Here is a 6,000-nt window from a genome sequence, read left to right as displayed (position 1 = left end):
TATACAGAAAGCAACCCACAAGCCAGCCATTTTAGGGAAACTCTGACCAAGCCATCAAGCCATCACAATGTGGGCCTCTGAGCCATAGCTTTGTCCATTTTCCTGCTTCCAAGACTAGAGATGAGCGAAACTCAAGCTTACTCTGGTCCCTCCGAGTCGGAGCATGCAGCATTTGATTACCAGTGACTGAAGAAGGTGGATGCAGGCCTAGGGAGTGCTGGAAAATATGAATACAGACTATGGCCATGTTTACTACTTACTACAGACTACGGCCGTGATTACTGCAGAACTTACGTAGTTCTGCCTTCTAAGAAATTCCGTCTGGAAGTGTATACACATAGTATACTCTCTGGCCGGGATCCCTAGCGGTGCAGCAAAAAACTGAATAGTGGCCGCAGAAAACATGTCAGTGCACACAATGGAGCGTGCGACTCCGGCCGCACTCTCCATTGCGTACAAGGGGGTATTCGGATGCGCCTGCATCCGAATTCAGCAGCAGTGAAGGTCATCCGGCCAGTACTGGCCGGGATGATCTTGTCTGACACCGACCGTCCAATTGCTTGGCAGGAGCCATTGTCATACGAAACCAAGTGTTATTTATGACATCTGTCACAGGTTTTGGTGTTATGGTTCATTAAATACTCCGGGCAGAGGCCTTTTTTGGTATATGCCCAGGTAGGGGGCATTTAAAAATAATAAAGCACAACCTCCCTGGCTCCTGTCGCATCGCCGCTATCTCAACCACTCTGTCCCACTGTGCAGCAGCTTCCGGGACCTTTTGCCACGGGGTTGTAGGATCGCCCAGCCAATCAGTGGGTGCAGCGGTGTCGTACATCTGATCCTGATTGGCTGAGTGAGCCTGCAATGTACCAACAGTAGGTCCTGGAAGCAGCTGCACAGCAGAAAGAGTGGTAAGATACCGGTGGCACTGCAGGAGCCAGGGTGGTAAGTGTCTTTTAATATTTTTAAACAACCCCTCCCCAAATTTATATAAAAAAAGGCCCTTGCCCAGAGTACCCCTTTAATGTGTATGCATGCAGCCAGACCATGCCCTAGATTGTTCACCAATAGCTGTGCGATGTTGCAAGGATACTTGACAAGATTGGTTTATGGTTAGTTTTTAGTTACATCTCACTATCCTATAGTACCAAACCTGCTATAGAAACCCTGGCAGCATTATATTTGTTATTGCCCGTATAGAAAGTGGCTCTGTTTTGGATAAAATGAATTGTATGCATTTATTAGAATTATAGATTTCTCATTTACTTTCATTTAAAAATTGTTTGTCTTCCCATACTTATCAGCTGCTGTATGTCCTGTAGAAAATGATTTGCTTCTGCTGTGTGTCAGACTGAAAAGAAAACATTTCCTTAAGGACATACAGCAGCAGATAAGTATATACAAATACAGTGGTGCCTTGGATTAGGAGCATAATTCGTTTCGGGACCGTGCTTGTAATCCAAATCTACTCTTAAACCAAAGCAAATTTTCCCATAAAAAATCATAGAAATGCAGACAATTGGTTTCACACCCCAAAAATAATGATTTATTATTCTGAATAACATGTAGAACAAATGAAACAAACATTCAGAAACAGATATTATAAGTTACTGTATAGTAATGGAGAGGATGGGAAACACAAGGGATGACAGAGACTGCAGGGAGCAGGAAGGAATGAGCAGGACATAGGTGGGCACATACATGCAGCACTCTCTGTCTGGGGAGAGAGGGGTTACAGCTATGAAAAGATTACCTCCACAGTCCTGTCCCCTGATGTAAGCCCCAGCCTGAAATGGATCTGCTATGATTTGGAAGCTGAGGGAGACTTCCTGGGTCAGAGTACAAGGCTGTAGACCACACTATGCAGGCCATGCCCCTCCCCAGCTCCACCTCCCACCCAGTACAGGGAGCTCTTAAACCAAAGCAATGCTCTTAAACCAAGTCACAATTTTGAAAAACTGTGAGCTCTTAAGCCAAAACGCTCTTAAACCAAGTTACTCTTAAACCAAGGTCCCACTGTAGAAGTAAATTACAAATCTACATAATTTTTCAATGGATAACCCCTTTAAGTCAGGGGTAGAGAACCTTCGGCCCTCCAGCTGTTGCAGAACTACAACTCCCATCATGCCTGGACAGCCAAAGCTTTAGCTGGTTTAAGTGAAGACCTTTACTATCCATGTGGTCAGGTAGTAGACACTCATTTGCTGCGTTGAGCTCTGTGGCCAGCAGAGGGCACTATTGTTCTGTCTCTATACCCTCTTGATTTAATGGCTCTCTTTTTTTTTTTTTTTTTCCTGTAATATTCTGTACTGATTTAGCAGCAAAGAAAAAAAAATCAATCATTTTCCCGCTCTCCAGTTCTTCTAATGAGCATCACCGCCAGATAGGTGCTATTGAACAACTACTTCACACATTGTCTTGGCTGGAAATTATATGAATTCTTTTTTTTTTTTTTTTTTTGGCCGTCTTATACTTGTAGAAGAGTTTGCGAGACTTCTTGACCTTGGTGTCTGTGCGCACACGGCTCCAGCATGTGATCCTAAGTCATTGTCCTCTGCCTCCTCATAGTGACAGTGATCGGAGGAGCACAGGACGGCCGCTTGTGTATCCTCCACCACAGAGAGTCGTCTGCTTCTTTCCTATCTGCAGCTTCTCTCTCTTTCACTTCATCTAATTGGTTCGGATCACAGATGTATCTCCTGAACTTCTTATCCTTCTGTTCCCTTTCTTTTTGGCGCTGCGAAGTTGTGATGATTTTGTTGACTTCCCGGCTCCCTGGCGTGCTTGTCCTCCTCACAGTTGTTTCCCATAGGGGATTGCAGCGTGATAGGAATCGGAGCCATCAATATAAATGACAGTGTTCTCACAGTCAACAGCTTTTTTAGCTCTGTAAGGTTTGTTTCTCCGTACTTTGTCTAGCGTTGCTGTTACACTGCCCGTCCTCCATCCATCCATGTATCTATTTCAGTCATCCAGCTGATCTCGACGCCCGAGTTCTCAGAGATCATTTTAACTTGTTCTGTTTCTATCTTCAGGTGTTTTGTAGCTATAGTTATAGTATAGTTAAGGGGTTATCCAAATTTTTCTTTCAAATAAACTGTTTTTAGAAAGTTAGATAGATTTGTAATTTACTTCTATTTAAAAATGTCAAGTCTTCCGATACTTATCAGCTGCTGTATGTCCTGCAGGAAGTGGTGTATTCTTTTCAGTGCTCTCTGCTGCCACCTCTGTCCATGTCAGGAACTGTCCAGACCAGTAGCAAATTCCCATAGAGAACATCTCCTGCTCTGGACAGTGTCCAGATAGAGATGTCATAAGAGAAACAGATTGCTGAACTCAGGGAGAACAGCCAAACAACAACACTGCCGGCTGCTAATGAAAGCGCCCAATGCAGTGAAGTCCTAGGTGCATTGCCCCCTGGGAAACATGAGTATGCAAAAGAGGAGTCCGTGGAGCCTCATTGAAGAGTCTCAAAACACAGGACTAGCCAGATATCCCTCCGGGAAGGACCCAGCCAAGTGGCAGTTCCTGTTAGGAAACCACCAAATCCACCATATTAAGTGGCCCTATAAGTCAGTGTAATGACAAGGGATAAACCAAGGCTAGGTAACCATCCACAGACAGCTGTTTCGGGGTGTTGCCCCTCATCAGTGTGGAGCAGGATTCTGGCTAGGTGGGAGCAATGCCTAGTAGAGCCATAAGAGAAACAGATTGCTGAACTCAGGGAGAACAGCCAAACAACAACACTGCCGGCTGCTAATGAAAGCGCCCAATGCAGTGAAGTCCTAGGTGCATTGCCCCCTGGTTTATCCCTTGTCATTACACTGACTTATAGGGCCACTTAATATGGTGGATTTGGTGGTTTCCTAACAGGAACTGCCACATGGCTGGGTCCTTCCCGGAGGGATATCTGGCTAGTCCTGTGTTTTGAGACTCTTCAATGAGGCTCCACGGACTCCTCTTTTGCATACTCAGATAGAGATGTCAGCAGAGAGCACTGTGTCAGACTGGAAAGAATACACCACTTCCTGCAGGACATACAGCAGCTGATAAATATTGGAAGACTTAAGATTTTTAAATAGAAGTAAATTACAAATCTATATAACTTTTTTTGAAACCAGTTGATGTGAAAGAAAAAGATTTTCGCTGGATAATTCCTTTAGGATTTGAAAGGAGGTGAAATTTTAAGGAGAAGGTTTATCAAACCTTGTGCAAAGGAAAAGTGGAGCAAGTAATCCCCCCCCCCCTCCCTAACCCTGCGACCTCTCCTGCCTTCCCAGTCACATCCAATATACTCTTGCACTACCCGGTGCACTCGCACACAATGAATATGATGATATAATCATGCAGCGTGTGGGTCCTTCGGCCTCGTCACAGGAATTTGTGAAGCGCAGTGCAGCCTCTAGTAAGTGCGGCAGGGGCAAAGGGGAGGAGACAACTCCCTGCAGTGCAGTCCATGGCCCCATTCTTACAAGAGAGAATGACCTTGACAGACAGAGGAGGAAAGTGCTTATCGCTTTGCCAGAGTCTGTAATTTAGTCAGTTCAGAATGCAGTGGGGCCCCCTATGAGTCATGGGCCCCTGGGCAGCTGCCTACCCTGCCCAATGGGAAAGATGGCTCTGCTCCATTTATCATCTGAACATGAGAACACACCCTGAGGCACACGACCATGACATTTATCTGGATTTCTTATTGGGAAATCTTCCTCATTTTCCGGATCCTTAAAGGAGAAGTCCAGCGAAAACTATTATGAAAGTATTGTATTGCCCCCCAAAAGTTATACAACTCACCAATATACACTTATTACGGGAAATGCACATAAAGTACTTTTTTCCCTGCACTTACTATTGCATCAAGGCTTCACTTTCTGTATAACATGGTGATGTCACTTCCTGGATAACATAGTGATGTCACTTCCTGGATAACATGGTGATGTCATTTCCTGGATAACCTGGTGATGTCACGACCCGACTCCCAGAGCTGTGCGGGCTGTGGCTGCTGGAGAGGATGATGGCAGGGGGAAACTGAGGGACACAGGGCACTGGAGGGACACTGAGCATCCTTCTGCCATCATCCTCTCCAGCAGCCACAGCCCGCACAGCTCTGGGAGTCGGGTCGTGACATCACCATTTTATTCAGGAAGCAACATCACCATGTTATCCAGGAAGTGACATCACCATGTTATCCAGGAAGTGAAGCCTTGAGGCAGTAGTAAGGGCAGGGAAAAAAGCACTTTATAAGCATTTCCCGTAATAGATGTATATTTGTATAACTTTTGGAGGACAATACAATACTTTAATAAAAATTTTCACTGGACTTCTCCTTTAAGCTTATATCAGACACAGACACCTTTCCTGAACAGTGGATGTTACTTCCTTTTGAAAGGTGTCTGTTACAGAAAAAAAAACTCCAGACGAAAATAGGACCTGCTCTATATTTTTGGGGTCTTTGTCTGGAAGTCTTTGGGAGCGTCTGTAATCACTGACCATTTCCGGATGCGCATCTGAAAATCATCCATAATTTTAGACGCTCCCACCATAGACTCCTATAGGATCACCTTTCCTAGAATTCTGGATGTCATTGACCCCATTAAAGTGTATTGTAGCGTTCAGAATCACAGACGATTTCTTGAAGCCATCCATAATTCCGGGATAAGTCCAGCGAAATTTTATTAAAGTATTGTATTGCCCCCAAAAGTTATACAAATTACCAATATACACACATTACGGGAAATGCACATAAAGTGCTTTTTTTCCCTGCACTTACTACTGCATCAAGGCTTCACTTCCTGGATAACATGGTGATGTCACTTCCTGGATAACATGGTGATGTCACAACCAGACTCCCAGAGCTGTGCAGGCTGTGGCTGCTGGAGAGGATGATGGCAGAGGGATGCTCAGTGTCCCTCCAGTGTCCTGTGTCCCTCAGTGTCCCCCTGCCATCATCCTCTCCAGCAGCCACAGCCCGCACAGCTCTGGGAGTCGGGTCGTGACATCACC

At 45.1% G+C, this 6,000-nt stretch overlaps 1 protein-coding gene across 1 annotated transcript in view; it reads left to right on the top strand.

Annotated features, from left to right (window-relative positions):
- UBE3D (ubiquitin protein ligase E3D) overlaps window positions 1-6,000 on the top strand; it is a 103,116-nt gene that overhangs the window by 8,811 nt on the left and 88,305 nt on the right. The gene's annotated exons all lie outside the window — the stretch shown is intronic.

This window comes from Dendropsophus ebraccatus, chromosome 6, assembly GCF_027789765.1.
Source record: "Dendropsophus ebraccatus isolate aDenEbr1 chromosome 6, aDenEbr1.pat, whole genome shotgun sequence".
NCBI classification, from domain to species: domain Eukaryota; kingdom Metazoa; phylum Chordata; class Amphibia; order Anura; family Hylidae; genus Dendropsophus; species Dendropsophus ebraccatus.
Note: the sequence above shows the minus strand (reverse complement) of the source record. Positions and strands in the feature narration are given on the sequence as shown.